This window comes from Mandrillus leucophaeus, unplaced genomic scaffold (genome assembly GCF_000951045.1).
Source record: "Mandrillus leucophaeus isolate KB7577 unplaced genomic scaffold, Mleu.le_1.0 Scaffold93, whole genome shotgun sequence".
NCBI lineage: Eukaryota > Metazoa > Chordata > Mammalia > Primates > Cercopithecidae > Mandrillus > Mandrillus leucophaeus.
In genome coordinates, this window is record NW_012110141.1 from 1,401,208 (window position 1) to 1,426,147 (window position 24,940).

The following is a 24,940-nucleotide window of genomic DNA, read 5'->3' on the forward strand; positions in this document are numbered from 1 at the left end:
CAGGCTGCAGTGCAGTGGCGCGATCTCAGCTCACCGCAAGCTCCGACTCCGGGGTTCCCACCATTTTCCTGCCTCAGCCTCCCAAGTAGCTGGGACTACAGGTGCCCACCACCGTGCCCGGCTAATTTTTTTGTATTTTTAGTAGAGATGGGGTTTTACCGTGTTAGCCAGGATGGTCTCGATCTCTTGACCTTGTGATCCGCCCACCTTGGCCTCCCAAATTGCCGGGATTACAGGGGTGAGCCACCGTGCCTGGCCCCCTGCCCTTTTTTTTTTTTTTTTAAGACAGAGTCTCGCTCTATTGACCAGGCTGGAATGCAGTGGTGCAACCTCAGCACACTGCAGCCTTGACCTCCCAGCCTCAAGCAGTCCTCCCACCAAAGCCTCCTGAGTAGCTGGGACTATAGGCACATGCCACCACGTCTGCTAGTTTTTGTATTTTTTAGTGGAGACAGGGTTTTGCCATGTTGGCCAGGGTGGTCTTGAACTCCTGGCCTCAAGGGACTGGCCTTTCTTGGCCTCCCAAAGTGCTGGGATTACAGACGTGAGCCACTGCACCTGGCCTTCACTTTTATTCTTGTAATTATTCCCTTGGTTCTTAAAAAACAAGCACTCTTCCACTTATAGATGAGCAAAGTGCCTAGTACAGTGCCTGACACACAGAAAACACTCAGTAAATGAGTTATTATTGCCTGCTGTTTAAAATATGGTTCTCTCCCTGAATCACTGATTGGGGCACCCATTAGTCTAACTGTCCTCTCTACTTTGTTATGCCACTTCTCGCTACATATGTATACAAGGTGTTATATCTCCAACACGTTTGTACTATAGGTTACAACCGTGAGGCACTGTAACTGAGTTTTTCGAGATCTCCACTGGAAGAAGGAAGAATCAGGCATCATTTGCTATTTATATCTGCTTCAGAGACCAATACACTTCTCTCAGGATGTGTTTGGATGTTGTATAATTTATTCATATGTGATGTGCCTTTACAGAAGACACTAGAATAGTTAAGTTACTGAATCATAAAATGTCATCGCCTTTCCTAACAATGTACCTGAACAGATGGCAAACAACTACTTTTATGGCTTGTTTCTCCATTACACGTAGAAATATTTATTAACATTGTATTTCTGTCATATGTGTGCAACCAGCAAGAAACCAAGTTAGGCAGCTGCTACCGTGGCTGGGGGAAGAGAGAGTGACGGGTGACCCACTCTGGTTTTTGTCTTAGCAGGTGACCAAGCAAAGCCTCGGCCTGAGGGAGGGGGTGCAAGAACACGGCTTACTCCCCTGGTGCTAAAAAGTGGTGAACAAGGCAACCCCATCAGCGGTGGGGAGCAACTCTCATGACAAAACAGTGTTTTATCAGATCTGATATCTCACTGACCATAAACATACATTATTTTACATACTACTGAGAAAGGAAAAGCATGCAAGATGGGTTTTTTTTTTTTTTGTAGACAGAGTCGCACTCTGTTGCCCAGGCTGGAGTGCAGTGGTGTGATCTCGACTCACTGCAACCTCAGCTCCTGGGTTCAAGTGATTCTCCTGCCTCAGCCTCCCGAGTCGCTGGGATTACATGTGCTCATCACCATGCCCAGCTAATTTTTTGTATTTTTAAAGATGGGGTTTCACCATGTTGGCCAGGTTGGTTTCGAACTCCTGGCCTCAAGTGATCTGTGCACTTTGACCTCCCAAAGTGCTGGGATTACAGGTGTGAGCCACCATGCCCAGCCCAAGATGGAAAACTGAACAGGGATCAGGGACCACTTGAATCCAGGGAACCAAAAGGCCGCAAAGAAACCTGCCATGCAGAAAGGGATGGCAAAGAGCCTTGCATGTTTCAACCTGGGAACTGGGCAGAGAGGGGAGGAATCTCCCCTGAAGATTTGAATCCTAAGTCAGTAGTTACTCTCATTTGCATTCTGAACTCACACCACCACTGTGGTTCAAATGCCATCAAGCAGGGAATCTAAACTTTGGTCTTAGTTTACCAGCACCTCAGGTGACCAGCAGACACAGACACTGAAGAAATGAACTTCCACGGCAACTTTTTAAGATGGATCCCAATTTCAGATGTTAACTATAAAAATATGTACATCTGTGAACAGAAAAACAGGAACCCCCACCTATTGGGAGGCCCATTCTGGGAGTTATTCAGGATTTGGAGCTAAAAATACCAAAGTTAGGAAGAAGGCAAGACAGAAACCAAAGTCTCAAAAACAAGACGAGGTCTGACCAGTTACCCACTGAAGGGAATGAAAGCACACTGGAGACAGGCAGAGTCACTAAACACTCTGCAGCCAGGGGCAGGTTGAAGACAAGCAGGCTGGGGCTTGGGCTACAGCTCCGTCCACTTGTTTTCTGACTTCAAGAATAAGGACAGAAGCTATCCCAGCTTCAACTCCTCATCAATAAGATGCAGGAAATTCTCTAGGATTACTGAGGAAATGAAATAAGCAACTGTATTTTAAGTGTTTTATATACTGTAAAAGCATTGTGCTAATAAAATTATACTTGTTATTCTAGATACAAATATTCTGAATGCTCCTTAAGACAGATTCTGTTTTTCTTTTTTATTGTTGTAATTTTCACTTAGCAGGAGGCTGTATATAAATCAAGCCCTTAGTAAATCCTTATTTAGTGAATATATAAATACTGCCAACATCTGGCCCCAGCCCTATTTGGCCTGAAATTCCTGAGGGTTGGTTACCACTATTGCTGAAAATAGAAAGGGAAAAACAAGAACAAAACCCACCAATCCAAGACAGGATGTATTTGTGCTTAATTAAACAAGCACACGGCACTCTCCCACCCACTCTTGGTCTCCCTGAAACTCAGACCTGCAAAACCAAGATACGAGCTGGAATGACATGATGCTTTCACAATAGCAGACTGAGGAAGACTCCAGAAGACAACTTTACAATGTATTAAACAAGATAAAAGGCAGCTTCGAAACAACAAGATTGTTCATTACTGGCAAAAAGACCCACAACATCATCAAAGAGCACCTTGGGAGAAGAGATTAAATTTTAGGTCCCCAGGAATATCCTGATAATCAAGCTTACCAGCAGAGATAAGAGAAAAAGGTCCTCACCTGGGCACAATGCTTCCAGTGGGAGGGGGAGAAGCTCTGTGGCTGGGAGTGAGAAATCCCGGGCAGAAGATGAGGGCTTCCATTTCCAACCTGGGTAGCCCTGGGTACTCAAAGTAGGCTTTGTGGTTTAGGGAGAAGGAGGAGGGAATGGAGACTTGGGTTCTTCCAGGCTCTGCCCTCATCCATCACATGTTTCTGGGTGGACTTGTCCATAAAATGAAGAGTAGGACAAGAGGATCTAGGGCACAAACTGTATCTTACACTTCATGATTCTATATTTTCCAGGATGGCAGTATTTAAGGAAAGGAATTCTGTGCTGTTCATTCTCTGTTGTCCAACCCCACCTTTTTTTTTCCCCCTTGGAATAAAGGGTACAAGAAAAGAACAAATCAGATAAATATGAAATAAAGACCAAAGAGATACACAGAACACCAAAAGGAATGAGTTAGAATGTGAAGAGAAGCACCAGTGTACACCAGTGCAAAACACCAATGGCAGCTGTCTGTCTTCTATCTGATTTAACACACTGTAAAGCTGTCTTCTGGAGTCTAACTTCAGTCTGCTATTGTGAAAGTATCATGTCATTCCAGCTTGTATCTTGGTTTTGCAGGTCTGAGTTTCAGGGAGACCGAGGGTGGTTGGGAGAGTGCTGTGTGCTTGTTTAAGCACAAATATATTCCGTCCTGAATTGATGGGTTTTGTTTTTTGTTTCTCCTTTTCTATTTTCAGCAATAGTGGTAACCAGCCCTCAGAAATCTGAGGCCAAATAGGGCTGGGGCCAGATGTTGGCAGTATTTATTTATTCACTAAATAAGGATTTACTAAGGGCTTGATTTATGTACAGCCTCCTGCTAAGTGAAAATTACAACAACAAAAGAGAAAACACAGAATCTGACTAAAGGAACATTCAGAATATTTACATCTAGAATAGTAAGTATAATTTTATTGGCATAGCTTTTTTTTTGAGATGGAGTCTCGGCTCTGTGACCCGGCTCACTGCAACCTCTGCCTCCTGAATTCAAGCAATTCTCCCACCTCAGCCTCCCAAGTAGCTGGGACTACAGGCGTGTGCCACCATGCCTGGCTAATTTTTTTATATTTAGTAGAAATGGGGTTTCACCATGTTGGTCAGTCACTCCCAACCTCAGACGATCTGCCCGCCTCGGCCTCCTGGAGTGCTGGGATTACAGGCATGAACCACTGCACCCGGATGCACAATGCTTTTATAGTACATAAAATATTTAAAATACAGTTGCTTATTTCATTTCTTCGGTAATCCTAGAGTATTTTCTGTATCTTATTGACGAGGAATTGAAGTTGGGATAGCTCCTCTCCTGACTCTTGAGGTCAGAAAACAAGTGGACAGAGCTGTGGAATGCACAAAGGCCAAGCATGAAAGGGGAGGGCCAGAAAGTTGACTGGAGTGCAGGGGAGTTTCTGAAGTGATTTAAGGTGGGAATAAGAGGCTCAGGATGAAAATGATCATATGGGGACCATGGAGAATGGTTAAAATTGGAAAATGAACTGAGTGGTGACAGATATGGGCAGCCCAGAAAGAGGCTAAACTATCATAGACTTTCAGTACACAGTGCAACACACTCAGGGGCTGAGCTTTTTAAAGCACAGGTCCATGTTTGGTCAAGGAGACTCAAAACTTCTTTCCATTCATTTTAGTCTGAATACTTGTTTGAGTAACTCTTTCAGAATGTTTCTATAGGGGCTGTTTCAGTTAACAAAGCAGAGAAAAGCAGAAACCTGTCTAAAACACTAATTTTTAAAGAGTGATCTCAATGTTGTTGTTTTCCAGATATTCCTTGCACAAGAAGGTTTGTAGAAATACAGAACTTTTAACAATGGATAACTATGAGAAGACCCAACCCACAAGTTTCCTGTAGATTAAGATAAAAGAAAAACAAAAATATAGGCAATCTTGGAGGCCCAAAATTCGCCCAGTAATAAACAATTTCTCTGGAAAACTGGAAACAAGGTTTATTTCACCTCAGTCAGGCTGTTAGCCAGCATTTTTGTTGGACTCAAGTTCTTAAAGATTCAAATATTTCCTATTCTCAACCTCTGGCTTACAGCTAAATACTTCACGGTTTTTATCTGCGGGCTGGCCCTACTTGATAAGGACTTAGAAAACTGTACTAAAAAATATGTTTAAGCAAATCTTTCCCGTGACAGTAGCAGTCTTTTCCTCCATGAGGAAATCTGGCTCTTACAGCTAATCTGCAGGAATTCGTTGCCAAATAGATCTGTGAGCTGTGGGTTTGCCCAGGACACTAATAGTGCTAACTGCTGCACACTCTTAGGAGCACCTTTCAGACCCCAGGGCATCGTACAAACACAATTTCATATTCTATTTCATTCCACTGCCATTTCATAATTTAGAAATTAAGGAACAGAAAAGTTAAATAGCTTGCTCAGGACATAAAGTAAGTCCAAGTCAAGGTTTAAGCTTTTAAACTGAAGCCTGTCTGGCTGCACACCCCTTTTCCTCAGAGAGGGGCTTTCATTGGTGGTTTGGTAAGGTAGTTTTTTTCAGTTGCATTTTTTAAAGGGGATATTGTTTTTGTTTGTTTGTTTTTTGAGACAGAGTCTCGCTCTGTCGCCCAGGCTGGGGTGCAGTGGTGTGATCTTAACTCACTGCACCCTCCACCTCCCAGGTTCAAACGATTCTTCTGCCTCAGCCTCCCGAGTAGCTGGGACTACAGGAACGACTATGCCCGACTTATTTTTGTATTTTCAATAGAGATTGGGTTTCACCATGTTGGCCAGGCCGGTCTCAAACTCCTGACCTCAAGTGATCACCCACCTCAGCCTCTCAAAGTGCTGGGATTACAGGCGTGAGCCACCACACCCAGCCTGTTGTCACCCTTGTTTTTAATGCAACTTTTACGATGCTTCTGGTTTTCCTAATTGAGGAATAATTAATAGAAATTGTACATATTCAAGGTATGCAATGTGATTATTTGATATATAGATTGTGTATTGATTACTAATCAAATTAATCAACACATCTGTCATCACACTTAGTTACCGTCTGCATGGGGAGGGAAGAGAGTAAGGATACTTCCTAATCTCCAGAACATATTCATCTTATAAATGAAAGCTATACCCTTTGACCAACATCTCACTGTTTCTCCCATGCCCCAGACCCTGACAATCACCATTCTACTCTTGGCTTGTGGATTCAACTTTTTTATATTCTACATATAACTGAGATCATGCAGTATTTGTTTTTCTGTGTCTGGATTATTCCACTTAGCATAATGTACTCCAGGATCATCCATGTTGTTGCAAATGGCAGGCTTATTTTTATGGCTAAATATTGTTCTATCCTGTATATATACACCACATTTTCTTTAACCACTCTTAGGATAAATGGCACTTGGGTTGTTTCTGTATCTTTGCTATTGTGAGTAATGCTGAAATAAATATGAAAGTGAAGATATCTCTTTGACATACTTATTTGATGTCTTTTAAGTATATATCCAGAAGTGGGATTGCTGGATCATATATATAGCTGAATTTTTACAAAACTTCCATACTCATGTCCATAATGGCTGTACCAATTTTCACCCTAATAGTGTACAAGGGTTCCCTTTCCTCCATATCCTTGCCAAAACTTGTTACATTTTGTCTTTTTGACAACAGGCATCCTAACAAACGTGAGATACAATCTCATTGTGGTTTTGATTTGCATTTCTCAAATGATTAGAGATGTCAAGCACCATTTTGTTTTTCTTTTTTTTTTTTTTTTTGAGACAGAATCTCACTGTTGCCCAGGCTGGAGGGCAGTGGCATGATCTTGGCTCAATGCAGTCTCGACCTCTTCCGGTTCAGGTGATCCTCCCACCTCAGCCTCCTCACCTCAGTCTTGCGGGTAACTGAGATTATAGGTGCATGCCACCACGCCTAGCTAATTTTTGTATTTCTTGTAGAGACAGTGTTTCGCCATGTTGTTCAGGCTGGTTGGGAACTCCTAGACTCAAGCAATCCACTTGCCTCGGCTTCCCAAAATGGTGAGATTACAGGCATGAGCCAGTGCACCTGAAAAGCATCTTTTCATTTACCTGTTGGCTATCTGTATGTCTTCTTTGGAAAAGGGTCTATTAAAGTCTTTTGCCCCCACCTTCACTTTTTTATTTTAGTATTGAGTTGTATGAGTTCCCCATATATTATGGACATTGACCTCTTATCAGATATATGGTTTGTAGACATTCTCTCCCAGCCTGTATGTTACCTTTTCATTTTGTTGGTTGTTTCCTTTGCTGTGCCGAAGCTTTTTGGCTTGATGTAGTCCCACTTGTGTGCTTTTGCTTTTGTTGCCTGTGCTTTGAGGTAATAGCAACAAAACCATTGCCAAGGTCAATGTCCAGAAGATTTTTTCCCCTATGTTTTCTTCTAGAAATTATATGGTTTCAGGCCTTACCGTTAAGTCTTAACCCATTTCAAGTTGATTTTTGTATACAGTGTTAAGGGTCCAGTTTTATTTTTTAGCACGTGGATATCCAGTTTTCCCAAAAGTATTCATCGAAGAGACTGTCCTTTCCCTCATTGCGTATTCTTGGCACCCCTTGTCAGCGTGTTTCTGTGTAATCCTCCAGGTAGGTACTAGATCCATCTGACATTTAGGTAATTACGTATTTATCATTTACTCCCACTGGATTTTAAGCTTCTTTCCAGGGCAGTGACCATGCCTTATTTATCCTGTAGCAGCCTTTCACCACACTTAGAGCAGTGCCCCAACACACAGAGCTTAAGAAGAGCATGAAGTGATGACATACACAGATTATTAACTTCTTTGTGCTCCAAGGGAAGTCTTTTATGGAGACTAAAAGTACAAGTCATCAGTTCCAAATGAATTTAAATAGGTTTCAGGTATTCTTCTACTGACCCAAATTAGACCACTCCTTGTTTCCCTTTTCCTTCCATCCCTTGTAAATTCCCATGACACAACAAACCAACAAAAACTCTAAAAGTAGACTGTTGTATGAAAAAGACCCTAAACCTATCAGTTTAAAGAAGAGCTGGAAAAATTTTTAATGAAAACCAAACTCAGTATAAACTTTTCTTCCCCTCTTCCCTCCTTCCTTCTCAAGAGGCTTCGGCAGCACCAGAGCTCCCCAGAACAAACCAAAGCCCTCTGGTGGAGCATTTGGATTTCATCTCCCATCTGGACTGTACCCCTTCCACCGGTGAGGGCAAAGTTCACATGTGAAGTCCACAGAGTAAGATGCCTCGATGGGTAATGTGGGGATTCAGGAACAAGCGAGTAAGCAGGGCTGGAAACAGATTCGAGTTGCATTTGTGGTAGGTTCTGCTAGGAGATGGAAGGGCAACCCATGCTCTTGTTGACAGCAAAGGAAAGAGGAACTCACCACTGGCTGGAGGAATGTCCAGTAGTCATGGGAAGGCAGAAATGGATTATCAAGTTTCAGACTTAAAAAACAAAAAACAAAACGAAACAAAAAACTGTAATTGCGGATGTTCCTTGCAGTTTAAGATCAGAGTAAATATACCAGTACAAAATCACTGGAGTCAAAGGCCCTTGTATGTGTGTTTTTTCCCCCCAGTAATGGGTCACATGGTCAGCACTCCCTGTATGAACTCTCTTTTTTGGTAATGATGACTTGAGAATTTCCACACTTGCCAAGTCAGTATTACGTGGAACTCAAACCTGACTTGGTGCATATGAAGACTTTGCTCACACTTGTTTTTACTACAGTCAGCAACACTTCATAAAGCCAAATGTAATGATATAATTTTGGCAGAGCTAATATAAATAGCTCAAAATTATTAATTTACCATTGGCTGCAATTATTAACCAGTATCTACATTATGTGACAGCTGTCAGTTTTCTATTTACCTTTATTAGGTGAGGCCCCAAAGTAAATTTTTAGTTAAATATATTAGGTTACCCCAAGGGTCAGGAAAGGAGCCTAAAAACAGAGAAGAGACTGAATTGAATAGCTTAGATTTCTAGTACTGGGCATTCTGAAAGCATTTTGGCAATTTATCCCATAAATGAGAATTTAGATCAGATGGGAGATAATAAATTAGAGAATTTGATTCAAGAGGCTTAACTCTGGTTAGTCAAATGATGACTAATTTCCAATCAGGAATTTGATCAGTTAGTAAATCAGTACCTCAAAATTGGTTAAGAGTAAAATTGTTGAGAGCTGTAGTCATTTTAAAAAGGTGTTATTTCTTATTCCCAATCAAATCTCATATTGCTGAATTCTATTATGCTCCAATATTAAATTTTAAAAAGTTGGCTTTTTAAAAATTGGTTTTTAAAATTGGTTTTTGAAAAATTTTAAAAGTTGGTTTTTAAAAATTTTAAAAATTTTTAAAAGTTGGCTCATGCCTGTAATCCCAGCACTTTGGGAGGCTGAGGCAGGCAGATCACGAGGTCAGGCGTTTGAGACCAGCCTGGCCAACATAGTGAAACCCCATCTCCACTAAAAAACACAAAAAATTAGCCGGGTGTGATGGTGGGCGCCTGTAATCCCAGCTACTCAGGAGGCTGAGGTAGGAGAATCGCTTGAACCTGGGAGGCGGAGGTTGCCGTGAGCCAAAATCACGCCATTGTTCTCCAACCCGAGTGACAGTGCAAGACTTTGTCTCAGGAAAAAAAAAAAAAGAAAAAAGAAAAAAAAAGTTATAATTATCATTGTTATTTTGCTTTTCTCACAAAGAATTATGTCTTGCTTACCTTGGCCCAAGAGAGCAGGTTTTATTTAGGTGGCAGGTCATTTAAGAGTTAACATCCTATTCCAAGACAGGATGGGAAAGGAATGGATGTGCTTAATGACACTGAGTAATAGAGGGTATGAGTATGCTCATTTTGGAAGACAACAGTGTACCTGACAGTTTTCTTGCCTGCCTAGACCTGAACTAGACAACTGAGAATACAATGAAAGAAATTTTTTTTTTTTTTTTTTTTTTTTTTGAGATGGTGTCTTGCTGTTGCCCAGGCTGGAGTGCAGTAGCGCGATCTCGGCTCAACCTCCAGCTCCTAGGTTCAAGCAATTCTCCTGCCTCAGCCTCCCTAGCAGCTGGGATTGCAGGCGCATACCACCACACTCGGCTAATTTTTGTATTTTTAGTAGAGAGGGGGTTTTGCCACGTTGGCCAGGCTGGTCTCGAACTCCTGACCTCAGGTGACCTGCTCACTTCAGCCTCCCAAAGTGCTGGGATTACAAGTGTGAACCACTGCACCTAGCCACAACAAAAGAATTTAAACTAGCTAACTCTACTTGGAAAAACAATCCCACCAGTGGAAGACTCTGTTTAAAGCATTTAAAAATCATTGCAAATTATTAATATTTTAACATTTCAACATCTTAATATGGGAATGTATTGCTATTAAATCCTTGAAAATTACTGTACGGCTGATCTACGAACATCTGCATTCTATAGTCCGTGCGCACCCGCAAGTCAAAGGTAAACTTTCTTGAGGATCGTCACTTATCTTTACCACTAGATGAATGCTGAAGAGTTATTATGATTATATAGTAGCAAATCTGATTCTAAAAGAATGATGAATTATTCAGCTACTCTGAACTAATGTTGGCTCTTCTTTGCATTAATATTCACATGTTTTCAAAATGTAAAGCAACTGGGCCACCCAAATCTGACAATAGGCAAATGGACAATTATATAGTACCTGTCCCAAGAAAGAAGTTGCTCTCACATCAGCCTGTCCCTGATGCTGCCGCCCTAATTTAATACTACTTTTTTCTCTCGCCCCCTCTTCTACCCAACTAGATAAATTAAACTGTGTGATGGTTTTAAGTGCTGTGTGGCTTGAAATATAACATTTATACAAACTATTCTTGAGGCACAAATAAGAGGCCTCTCTGAATTTCAAAAGCACTGTAGCTCTCCCCTGTTCCTTTAAGTATTGACTCTAAAGCAAGAACTGAGGATTCAGACCTACAAGGAAGCTTTTAACTGACCTGGGTAAGCATGTAAAAAGAGAGGCATGTACTTAGTTATGGCCATTTTCTCTCCTAAAGGTCCTGTGGATTTTGACCAACAGATACTAAATTTATGTTCAGAAAATGTAGAGTTCACATTTTAAAACATTTTCTTAAGTCACAAGGTGCCTGAAAATAAGTAGTGTGGTTATTTTCTCTAATTTTCTACTTTTCTTCTTTGATAAGTTTATTCTCTGTTTTAAGGCTTGTGAGGAGCAATGGATTAATAAGGTGGAGCCAGTTTTGCCTCAGGACAGATATTAAATGTCAGGGATGAGAGGAGGAAACACTGCCTGTTCACCCAGTGTGCAGGAGCTTTCTTACTGAATGGAAGCACCACTTCCCAAATCAGCAGTCTGGGTGTTGTGCTTGAAGACTTAAAAAAAAAAAAAAATTAAGCAAGCTCTGGCATTCATCATCATTTAAAAAAAAATCATTTCATGAATGTCTACTGTGCATGTGAAGTAGTGATTCAGATGCCTAGCAATGAATTTTTTTTTTTTAAACGATGCAATCTTTTCTTTAAAAAAAATTGTTCCGGTAAGTATTTTGACAAAGAGACAATATGTGTTTCTTCATTTTAAAAATGTGATCTGGGGCCAGGCACGGTGGCTCATGACTGTAATCCAAGCACTTTGGGAGGTCGAGGTGGGCAGATCACTTGAAGTCAGGAGTTCGAGACCAGCCTGGGCCGACATGGTGAAACCCTGTCTCTACTAAAAATACAAAAATTAGCCAGGTGTGGTGGTGTGTGCCTGTAGTCCCTGCTACTTGGGAGGCTGAGGCAGGAGAATTGCTTGAACCAGAAGGTGGAGATTGCAGTGAGCCAAGATCACGCCACTGCACTTTAGCCTGGGCGACAGAGCAAGACTCTGATAAATAAATAAATAAATGTGATCTGGAATAAGAATAGCCTATATTTTCTTCAATGAATGCCATAATTTTACATTACGTGGGCTCTAATCTGTATATTTTATTCTTAGGAATACTTTTCTTTACCCAGGGGAAGCAGAATTCTATGGGTAGTACTGAAATAACCTTCAAGATAATGCCTTGTGTGCAGGACGAATTATAGTAGGAGGCAGGTAGGTCAAACTGTTTTTTTTTTTTTTTTTTGAGATGGAGTCTCGTGCTGTGTCACCCAGGCTGGAGTGCAGTGGCGCGATCTCGGCTCACTGCAAGCTCCGCCTCCCAGGTTCACGCCATTCTCCTGCCTCAGCCTCCGAGTAGCTGGGACTACAGGCGCCCGCCAACACGCCCGGCTAGTTTTTTGTATTTTTAGTAGAGACGGGGTTTCACCATGTTAGCCAGGATGGTCTCGATCTCCTGACCTCGTGATCCACCCGCCTCGGCCTCCCAAAGTGCTGGGATTACAGGCTTGAGCCACCGTGCCCGGCCAAACTGATTTTTTTGATAACTGCCTACAATAAGTGGCATCCGGAGAGTGGTTCCATAAATGTTACTGACTGAGTCAGGATTCATGTCATCCTCCACTCTGCCCACACCCTCTTTCAGTAAGAAATTCCATTCTATAAATACGTGTTTTCTTTTTCACAAAAGAGAGAAGTCTTACATGGAGCCTACTCCTATGAGAAACCTGAGCAGGAAAGAGGAAAGTGGAAGAAGCAATCTGAAGTGTGCACATGCACGTGTCACAAACTGGCCTGCTGAATTTCTGCCAAGGAAGACAGGTGCAGATCAGCCTATCAGCCTAAGTTTATGATGGGAAAATTTCAGCCTGGGAAGTAACTTTTCCTGCCCACCCATATTGGTGTGCCTCCCCCAACACCCAGGTGAAAGAAGAGCAGCTGGCTCCGTATCAACATCAAGTAGCTGTAAAGGTGATACTGGGCTCTGCCTGCCAGGCTGCCTTCAGGGTCCCAAAGAACAAAGATCCAGGGTCCTGAACCTCTTTAGCCACAGAAGAAAAGTAACTACTTAGACTAAACAGATAAACCCGTGTAAACATGAGCTAATATTTTTGAGAAAATAAGGGAATAAAACGTAGGCTATTAGACATTTGCCACATGTTCCCCCTCCCTAACCCTTCTCCTAACCAATTCCATTTACCCTTTGAAGATAAAAGACAAGTCTGGTTTTGAAAAATAAATGTTAAACAATGAAGGCAACAAGTGACAGTTGTAGAATACAGACTGTTAAAGAAACTAAACCACTGCCAAAAGAACTGGACTCAGTAAAATAACATTAAGGACAGTTCAAATATATCATAAATTCTTTATATTTTATTAGACATAATGATTCCTTGCAAGAAAGAAAAAAAAAATCAACCTAACTGACCCACCATTCACTCATGGTACTATATTAAAAAAAAATATTCTTAGACTACTGAGATCTTCTAGAGAAGGGACTGTATTTTAGACATGTGGTAGATCACATTACTATTCACCAAAATTTCCCGCTCCTTTATAAGGAGGAATCACATATCCTCACCCCCCACTCAACTCGGGTGTGGCCATGTGACTTGCTTTAACCAATGAAGTGGTAGCAGAAATACCACGTCTCGCTTCCCAGAAGAAGCTTTAAGGGCTAGTGTGGAACTTTGCCTTACTTTCTTTCCCTCCTCTGCTATGAAGAACAGCAATGACATAAACAGAGGCTGCTCCATCACAGATTGAGGTCAACACTGAACAGAGCTGCAGCTGACAAATAATGGACATGTAGCATGAGTGAAAAATCAATGTGTGCTGTTGAAAGCCACTGAGATTTGGGGTCTTGTAGAATAATTACTATCTTGATTGATACTGAGTGGCTTACAAAGGGCACTTAGTAAAGCCAAGCCTGGATGGAAGGACAGAGGATATAAAGTATTCAGAAATTCTAGGGGCGAAATTTGGTAGGTATCAAGTGAATATAAATCAAATATTTCTTTGATTTATATGTGTAAAGACAGCAGCTTTTAGGTTAAATGACAGCTTGGAGAAGTGACAAAATAGAGGTTTCATAAATTAAAGATCTGGCTATGCAGTTTGATAGTAATTTAAGTGGTGTTCAGGATGTCTATTCTAATTACCGGCACAAGATCTATTATCTTTATTCCAAGTTGCTTCACATGTGAGTTGATACAATATCACCTAAGCGCTGAGGAGTCACTGAAGTGACTGCTGAAATGGCTTCACTTTAGTCTTCATGGATATGTCATGCAATAAGGTAGGACTGGATCAAAGTTAGAAGTCTAGTAACCCAAACAAGTTCCTAAGTTTACCTAAACCTGAAAATTACATCTTGATGATTGAAACTCTTCAGCATTAAACATTTCTTTATTGAGCTTCAGTGGGTGTGGTGCTCAGCTGATGCTGGGTGGGGAGGTGACATTGGTATGATGGATACAGAAGAGTCCCTGTTGATCCTTATTATGAGAAACTTTCCTTAGGCTTTCCTGCCTGAAGAGGCTTGTCTGGGCAGGCAAATGGCATCAACACAGGTGTTGAACATATGCTATCAGCTGGCACCACCTTTGGCTCTTGGCATACCAAGGACTAGAAGTAGGCCAGCATTTTCCCACCTGGATTCAGCAGTTGTTTTCCCTGTTTATTCTTTCATTCCTCATGGGTCTTTAGCTAGGTCAGGCATCACTTGGGATCTCTTCTACCACCATCTTCTGTCTTTAAATGTTAAAGAGAATACATAACATTTGTTCTTGATGTCTTGGACATACTTTATGGTAAGCTAATATCCAGAAGCTGGTGTTAACAAATGCAAGAGACCAACCAGGGAAAATAAACCGAAAACACACCAATTAATCAAGTGTTTACCTAGAGTATATACTATGGGACTGACTCTGTGCTAGGTACCACAAGAACAAGTGGGAATCAAATTCTAGCCCTTCAGCTCGAGTCACCTTTTTAGTCTATTTGATAAGAAAAAGAGAAAAGCAACAAGATTATCTCCCCTCTTCTTAACTAGCACAATTTTAAAATGTGGGTACTCAAATCATCACAGGTAAGGCTTTCTCTCACCCAATGATACTTCTGTAGGAAGAAAAAAAGAGGGAATTCTAGCAAAAAGGAAGAGCACATGATGCCAGATGGACTAAAAGAGCAAAGAATACAATTCATCAGCAAATTATTTGTCTATTAACAGTTTCAAATAAAATGCAATAAAATATATTTATAGAATGCTGGTATCAAGAAGATGATATACTATACCAGGTGCAGTAGCTCAAGCCTATAATCCCAGCATTTTAGAAGGCCAATGCAGGAGGACTTCCTTGAGGCCAGGAGTTTGGGACCAGTATGGGCAACACAGGGAGACTCTCTACAAAAAATTAAAAATTAGCTGGGTATGGTGGCGCACACCTGTGGTACCAGCTACTCAGAAGGCTGAGGTAAGAGAATTGCTTGAGCCCAGGAAATGGAGGCTGCAGTGAGCCATGATTGCATCACTGCACTCCAGCCTGAGACCCTGTCTCAAAAAAAAAAGGCGGGGGGGTGGGTACCATAAAGTTATATATGTACAATTTTGTACTATGTTAAAAACTGTATGTAGGAGTAATCACAATCAGCATACATACATAAATATGAATGAGTAGAAGTTTAAGGTGATGCGCTGTAGTTGTGATTTTTTAAAAATATAAAGTAGATTTACATACATTTATTTAAAAGATCATACTCACTAAATCCACAAGGTCCATAACCTACACCAAAACCTCTACTCCAGCAGTTTTCAACACTAGACAGTACTGCCCCCACTCCAGGAGGCACATGGAAATGCATGGGAGTGTTACTGGGCAATTATGTCTGAGGGGCACTCCTGGCATTTAGTGGGCAAGGGCCAGGAATGCAGAATACCCTGCCGCACACAAGACAGCCCCACACAATAAGAAACTGTCCTACTCATAACACCAGCAGCACCACTGTTAAGAGACTGCCGCTAGGACAGGACCAGGATCAGTGTCACCCAAGATATGCTATAAAAACCCTAAAATTTAACAAAATACCATTAACTTTATGCCAGTATGATTTAAAACTAAATCTTTTTCATTTAAAACACTGCAGACGTATATAATCACTCCTCAAAGATGGAAATGGGTAAAAGATATTACCTGAACAGAGAAAATAATCTCGTTTCCTGAGAGAGATCATATTGCTTTCATGTTAGAAACAATTTAAACAAACACTGAGGGTCAAAAAATTATCCCCATCTGCTAAACACACTTTTGTACCTTATCAATACACCATTATCCCACAGGTGGTTTGTGAATTCGTCAGTAACTCCTGTCCCGGATTGAAAGTTCAAAAAGAAAGAAGCAAGGACAAGTGGCTAGAAACCCTGCAGCCACTGGCATGACCAAGAACTGAACACTCTGCTGGCCAACTTGCTCCTTGTGAAAAATGGCCCTCGAGTGCCACCCAGAGATGCTTGGAGCTGCTAAGAACAGTGCCTTCTTCCTGGCCTCAAATAAGAGGGGAGGAGAAAATGGAAAACTACTCTTTCACATAGGTTGTAGAAATGAGATCCTTTATGCTCAATTAAATGGTTTTCCTACTTTGATGCATGTTTAGTACTTAAGACCGTCATGCTCATATTTAACTTCCCAAAAGGCTGTTGATACTGCCATCTAGTGAATACAGTCCTTTTTACAACAGAAAGTCACAAAACTTAAAGAGTTCATGAGCCTACATTTCTAAAGTAAAGTTCAAGAAGTGTAAGTATCCTGTTTTTAATCTCATTTGAAATACTACTTATTTTACATTGAGAAGAGGAAAAAAAGTTAGTAATAGAGAGTTTGCACTCTGTGGATTCCTTTTAGGAATTTCAAAATTTCAAAAATGAATACAACAGGAGAAGGTAAGCAAATTTGATTTTCCATAAAGCAGGGGAGTCCAGTCTTTTGGCTTCCCTGGGCCACACTAGAACTGTCTTGGACCACAAGTAAAATACACTAACACTAATGATAGCTGATGAGCTTTAAAAAAAAATCTAATGTTTTAAGAAGTTTATAAATTTGTGTTGGGCTGCATTCAAAGCTGTCCTGGGCCGCATGCGGCCTGTGGGCCATGGGCTGGACAAGCTTGTCATAAAGGACTGAAGCTCTGCACTGTCTCCAGCAATGATTGTTACAGCTGTACTTGCTATCTACAAGTGCTGTTCAGATATGCTGTGCTGTTCAGAGCATAGTCCACTTGTCCCTGTATGATGAGTACTTGTACTTTTCTTGAGTTGCTAGCTTACTGAATCTTAAAGACACTATGAACTATGTATCTGGTCACAATTCCTTCTTTGCCTTGGCTGCTAGGAAGCATGGAGCCAAATTACTGGCCTATTTCAGTCTACTGACAAGATCTTGTACAGTACATGCTACCTCTATCTTCACTCCATATTTCCTCCTCTTGATATCTTCCTTCTGTCCCAATATGTTCACCCACTCATTTTAAATTTTATTTTGTATGCCCCTTTACTTTGGTACATATAAATAAAACACATTAGTGTTATTTACTGTGTGTATGATGCTCCTGTTGGGATCCTCTGCATGTAACCATAGGCATATGGATGGCAAATATCACAGGCAAAGGTGATTTGTGTCTTATATGACTCTTAGGGCCTCTTTCTACTTCTTAACTCCCCATTAGGAGAGCTGCTGCTGGTCTAAACTGGGGTTCGAAAGATACAGTCAAAAGTATTGCTCACGTATAACTGCTACCTTTTCCACATTCCATTCCAGCATGGCCGCCTGAGATGTCTGGCTTAAATTTCTGCAGCTTCTTCAACTGATGGGACTGCTTTTTTTACTTCTAAGCCCACAAATCCTGTCTCATTGTTTCTGTACTTTGTCCCATTCCTAGATAGTTGACCTATGTATCCCAAATAATTTTTTTTAATATGAACCTTTTTTTAACATAAAGGCTTACTAAAAGGCAGAACATAAACTGTTGTAGTAAAAGGCATAAAGATGATGATACTGAAACCCTAAAGGCTCTCCTTCAAAAACAACGGATAATGTGGGATACCTTATCACCGCTTTAGCAGACATCATGCTTGTCTGAGAAGCCAGGCCTACATACTGTTGAACTGTATTCATTCGTGTTGAGATAGTAACACCCAGTGAGAGTTCATCACTGGGACATCTTAGACTTTGTACTGAATTTCTCTTTCTTATCTCCAATAACTGGCTATTAAAAAAATACAGATTACAAAAATCACATTCTCAGTCTTACCCAAGAGCCACAACGCCTGGCTTTGTGTATTTTCTCTACAGCTGCCAAAAGCACAAAACAACAGATAGTTTCCTATTAACAAAGTGCAAAGTAAGAGGTATGGGTGGGTTTGTGTGGGAGGTACTATCGGTAATATGTGTGCTCATTATGCAAATAAAAGCCAATCCTATTTTTAAATGTACTTTTATATGTACAGGCAAGTATACATAAGAGTTACATGATCGGCCGGGCATGGTGGCTTACACCTGTAATTCCAGCACTCTGGGAGGCCGAGATGGGCAGATCACAAGGTCAGGAGACCAAGACCATCCTGGCTAACACGGTGAAACCCCATCTCTACTAAACATACAAAAAATTGGCCAGGTGTGGTGGTATGCGCCTGTAATCCCAGCTACTCAGGAGGCTGAGGCAGGAAAATCGTTTGAACCTGGGAGGCGGAGGTTGCAAGGAGCCAAGACCGCATCACTGCACTCCAGCCTGGGCGACAGAGCAAAACTGTCTCCAACAAAAAGAAAAAAAAAGAGACGGTCAAGGTCAAGGTGATGAAGGTTACGAAAATATTACTGGGAAGATAAACTATCAAAAATGCCTACAAAATGGAATGACAGTGTCATTTGATAGATAATTAGTGTCAAAGGTTCTGAATTTTAGACATGCTCATATCTAATGGGATTGACATACCTATCTTATGAAAAAGTGAAGTGAAATGTAACTTCCTCAGTGGCTTGTTTGGAATTCAGCTTCTGTGCAGGGAGCAGGCACTAAGACACATCTGAAAAGCATGACAGACAGAGGACATGGGCCGTAAGGTTTTTATTCCAAGTTCAATCATTACTTGAGTCCTGTACTTTTTTCTGTGTCCTACACAGAATCCTGGAGATAAGTGTAGTCATCGAAGCTTACACATTGGAAATTAAGGCATAGAGTCGCTAAGGAACTGGCCCAGTGAGCTGGGCTCTTGGTTCAGCAACAACTGTCGGTGACTTACTAAAAGATTCTTTAGTTTGCCTGTTGTTTTTAGTAGAAAGCTGTGGGCTGGACCCAATACTAGCAAATGGAACTCAGGGGGCTGACAGCGACATCTCTGAAGGCCAAAAAACCTCCTCACATGTCAAGTCAACCATCCCTTTAGGTCTTGGGGATGGAGACAGGGCTGGCAGGTGGAGTGGCAGGAGACAGGGCTGGCAGGTAATCTAATTATAATCATGCCAGAGTAATAAAGTGAGTGAGAACATAAAGGACACAGAAGACGCTTTCTGTCAGAGACAAAGAATTCAAAAACCACCAAACAGGAGAATACCATTGCATTCTTCTTCTATGGGACTGTGGACAATGTTAACCATTTATAAACAGCACTCTTGTGTACTGGACTCTTTCCCTTTGCACAGTCTCAGTGCCCAGAAAAATAACCACAAACATTATTTCTGCCTCCAGGTCTAGAAGACAGAATCAAATCTCAAACTCAGGTCACAGATGTGCAAGTCTAAAGTTGTCTCAACTAACCCTCCGAGCTTTCCAAGGCTAGCTATGCCTCCAGTTCCTGGAATGTACAATTCTCTTATCTACAAGGATTCTTCAATGACCCTTAAACCCAGGAAAGCTGGAACCTGCAGGTTCTAGCCATCTCTTGATCAGAGTCAAGGGGGCACAGATATCATTTAACATTACCTAACGCTGCAGACGGTACTCTGTCAAACCAGCTGCTATATTAAACCAACACTGGACACCTCTATGGCTTGTCCGCAGAGGGAACTGCCAGGATTCTATTTTTTATATCACGTATCTAAACCAGTACTTTATTTTTTCACCTATATAGTACACCATTATCACTTCCATATCACTCAATTCTTCAGGACTATCTTTTCTCATTCTACATAACAGTTGCTTAAGGTCTCATCATGGTTCACTTTGGAGAGCAGGACTGAAGTTCAGTGAGAATTTTTTTTCATCTTATATACTTCTAATATTCTAATTTATTAGGATAATTGTGTGCTACTTTTATAAAGAGTTTTGGTAAACATAAGTGTTTAACCAAATTAAAATGTATTCATACCTTTAATCTAGTTATTCTTGTGAATTTATCACAAGGAAATAACTTATTATGGCCTGAAGATTTCACTGTGATGATACTTAAAGTAGCAAAGAATTAGATACAATCTAAATTTTAAACATGAGAAAGTCAGTTTTAGAAATTATTGTACATTAATGTAACAATATTTATCATTATAATTGTAAAGGCTTCATGAATGAGTGGGAAGTCCTGATACCTCATTTATATGAGGTATCATATAAAAAAAAGCATTCCAAATAAAAATTAAATCACATAAATATATGTATAAGAAAGATAAAAACATTTGTTAGAGTGGTAAAATTCATAGGTAATTTGAAATTTTTAAAATTTTCTTCAGTGAATATAAAATACTTGCCAGTAGCCTGAGAAAAAATAATTTTGCTATAGTTTCAAACTATGATATTAATCAAATTAAGACTTCTCCTTTATTTAGAATTAACTTCAAAGGGAATGAAAGAAGTACCAATACATTAAAAGGCAAAATATGTTAACAGGATCAATGTCTATTGAATCTATTCGTTATTTAATTTAATTTATTTATTTATGTTTTGAGACAGAGTTTCACTCTGTCACCCAGGCTGGAGTGCAGTGGAGCAATCTCGGCTCATTGCAACCTCCACCTCCTGGGTTCAAATGATTCTCCTGTCTCAGCCCTTTTAGTAGCCGGGACTATAGGTGGCATGACACCACACCCAGCTAATTTTTTGTATTTTTAGTAGAGATGGGGTTTCACCATGTTGGCCAGGCTGGTTTTGAACTCCTGACCTCAGGTGTTCCACCCTCCTCGGCCTCCCAAAGTGCTGGGATTACAGGTGTGAGCCACCGTGCCCAGCCTATTGATTCTATTTAAAATGGACTTGTAGCTAGCAATAAAGTTTAAGGAATTCCCAAACAACTGTTTGGGAATGCAAATCTATTTAATTTATAAACAATAAATTTATAAAGTGTTATCTAAATTAAAATAATATAGTGGCACTATAATAACACCACTGCAATTAGTAGTTTAATAATGTGGTAAATAATACTAGGTAAACCCAATTGCTATTTGTGGAAAATCTTTTCTTTTTCAACCAGCTTTCTGAAGGGTTAGGGATCAAGTTTTCCTCCCTTTGAGTTCTGAGAACATGAAGATTTTCAATGATCTTGCAGAAGTTCAAGTCCCACTGAACAAGGAAGGAGAGAGATCAGCAGTGACCCCGAAAGCTAACAACAAGCGTGAGTATATGCCCATGTGTTATTTCCCATGCTTCCATCCAAGAAAATGCTCTATTGAAGCAATGTGTATGAATGCATCTATTATGCATATCACCATGGCCTTATCCCACTCAGTCTCAACACTGGCTTAGTTCACCTCCCTTGGAGACAATCTGGACCATCAACTGGGGTGGAGGCTGTTAAGTAACTCTATGAGTTGTCCTCATCTAGGTAGCTCTTCAGGTGTGGTTCATCAGCCACACCCTAGTAACTGACAAACTTTGTGAACAATTTTTCAATTCTGTTTACTGTTTATCTCCCTGGCTTGATGAAAGACAGACTGACCAAATCAGCCGGCGTGATGACGGCACTCCTCCTGAAGTGACTAGAGAGACAGCCCACTCTTGTAAACTCCAACTACCTTGACAGTTTCCACATGTAAATGCCCTAAAGTCAATCATCTTCATCCTACATGCTCTGAAACAATGATCTTTTCTTATAGGTAACATTGGCCAACATTATATATAAATAAATTTTTAAAAATGATTTCTTTCAGCTCTTTAAGAGAATACACAAATACTGATAAAGGAGAGTTGGTCTATTGTCATGTAGAATGTGCTACACAACAAATGAAACCGTTATAATTCTGAAAGTTTTTTAGTCTTTCCTTCAAAGATTCCATGACACTAGATAAATCACACACATATACGCACACACACAAAGATTTTCACAAGGAAAAATGAACATTACAATACAACCAGGTAAACGTACCAAGAACATGAAAGGAGGTTGCTAAGGTGTTTCCAAAAGATTGGCCTAATTTTAACACGACATCCATTTCAGTGCTTTTTTCTTTGCCTAAAATCCTTACCACCACACCATAGTATTTCCTCCCAACATAGTAAGTTAGGAGAACAAGGAAGCGGGAAGAAACTACAGAGGTTCTTACAGTCCTGCCAGCAAATTTTTCTAGCACTCTGCTGCTGGGTTGGGTGAAGAGAACAAGGCTAGCCATCCTGGCCTGGGTGACTCCACATGTGCAGGTATGTGCAGCTGGTCCTGGACTTGGGCAGGAGCAGGAATCTGCGCAAGAACCAACAAGCCCACAGGAGAGGTACTCAACCAAACCAGTGTTTAACAGGCACAGCCATCTCTTTTTCTTTTTCTTTTCTTTTTTTTTTTGAGATGGAGTCTTGCTGCAACACCCAGGCTGGAGTGCAATGGCATGATCTTGGCTCACTGCAACCTCTGCTTCCTGAATTCAAGTGATTCTCCTGACTCAGCCTCCCAAATAGCTGGGACTACAGGTGTGTGTCACCACACCCAGCTAATTTTTGTATTTATAGTAGAGACGGGATTTCACCATATTGGCCAGGCTGGTCTTGAACTTCTGACCCCAAGTGATCCACCCGCCTTGGCCTCCCAACGTGCTGGGATTATAGGCATAAGCCACTGCACCTTGCTAACCATCTGCTTTCAAGTGGATTTTGATATGCCAAAGTTTACCTCAGTGCCACTCCGAATGACCCAACAAGCATGCAAAGAAATTGAGGAAGGTGAAAGAGAGTGCCATTGTATTAATTACTAGTCTAAGACCCTGTTTTAGAGAATGACCCAGGAAAACATAAAACTAGAATTCAAGTCCCAGTCCCACAGTTTTCCTTGGGCATAAAACACTTAAAAATAAAAATCTGAATGGGCAACTACACCTCACTAGTTTCTTCTTAGTTTTTAAGCCAACTCAGTAGCCTGCCTTATCTCATTCTAAACCTTCTGAGAGCAGGGACTTCGTTTTTCCTTTCTGCTGTTTCCACAGTAGTAAGAACATACGGTAGGTCCATATATATTTGATGAGAGGATGAATACATTTCAAGAGCTTACTAGTTTCAGTCCTCTCCACAAAAAAGTAGATAAAAGGTAGATAAAAAAGTAGATAAAAAAGAATTTTTATCTACTAAAAAGTAAATTTTTATCCACTTTTTAAAAAGCTTTAATCTTCCTTTGTAGTTACCACTGTCATAACAAAGCACTGACATATTGCATCTTTTATTTTCTTAAAAATACATGTGTATACATATAAAATATAGATGTAAATAAAATATATACGTGCATATATAAATATATAAAAATATATGTGTGTGTGTGTATATATATACACACACATACAGAATTTCGCTCTTGTTGCCCAGGCTGGAGTACAATGGTGGGATCTCAGCTCACTACAACCTCGACCTCCTGGGTTCAAGCGATTCTCCTGTCTCAGCCTCCTAAGTAGCTGGGATTACAGGCATGCACCACCACACCCGGCTAATTTTATATTTTTAGTAGAGACAGAGTTTCACCATGTTAGGCTAGTCTCGAACTCCTGACCTCAGGTGATCCACCTGCCTTGGCCTCCCAAAGTGCTGGGATTACAGGTGTGAGTCACCGCCCCTACCACCCCCAGCCCTTCTAAAAATATATTTTTAAAAATTTTACATATTATATAAAAGTTCTATTATATATGTATGTACGTATATATGTGCGAGTGTGTGTGTGTGTAGGAATATGTGTAATTGAATGCCATATACTGGGGGAAAGCTCTATGGTTTTTCTTCCCCTATAATTTTTCAAAAGAGAAGACATGATCATCTTAATTTGATAAAACTGACTGAATAGTAAAACCCAGAACCAAAATTTAGGGTGTGGCAGATCTTGTTTAGTCACCACCTATTCTAATGGAAAGGGAGTCAGAACACAGGGCCTCCTGACAACAAAGACCTGGCATTCCCCTCAAATGCCATCTGGTGTATGGGCCAGCGAGTTCCATTACCATTTCTCTCTCCCATCCTGATCACTGCTCAACCCATAATAAAATCTGGGCACAGTGGCTCTCTGTTCATTTCCCCATATTCCAAAGTACTGAGGGAGAGTGGGCCACTGGGTGGTCCCCATCTCTATCCCCCTTCTTTCCCCTCAACATCCCCAGCCTGATCATGCTTCTTCTCTTTTAAAACCCAGAATTTTACTATGGCATGGCACTCACAGTCATTCATCATTTGGTCTCTCCCTGCCTCTCCACCTGTAGAGAAGAGATTACAGGAAACAGTATTACACAGCTGCCTCATGTTTAATGCTCTCTTACCCCTCTACATCTTTGCCCAGGCTGATCATTCTGTTTACAGCAGGAGGGCTTCATTGGTTTTTCCTCCCACATGCTCTTTAAGACTGAGTGTAGGCACTTCCTCCCCTCCAGGAAGTCCTTCCTGATGCTCTCTGCCTGTTTTAGATGCCCCTTCCCTGTGTCTCCACAGGAACCTGTGCGTGAATTCAGAACTTAACATACAGTTAAGCACATGCTTTACTATCTGAGAGTGATTATCTTGCCTCATGGCTAGCATTAGGGGGTTTCCTTTTTTTTTTTTTTTTTTTT

General features: G+C 40.8%; 1 protein-coding gene across 3 annotated transcripts in view; it reads right to left on the reverse strand.

Annotated features, from left to right (window-relative positions):
* Positions 1-24,940, reverse strand: part of KANK1 (KN motif and ankyrin repeat domains 1) — a 257,723-nt gene that overhangs the window by 126,113 nt on the left and 106,670 nt on the right. The gene's annotated exons all lie outside the window — the stretch shown is intronic.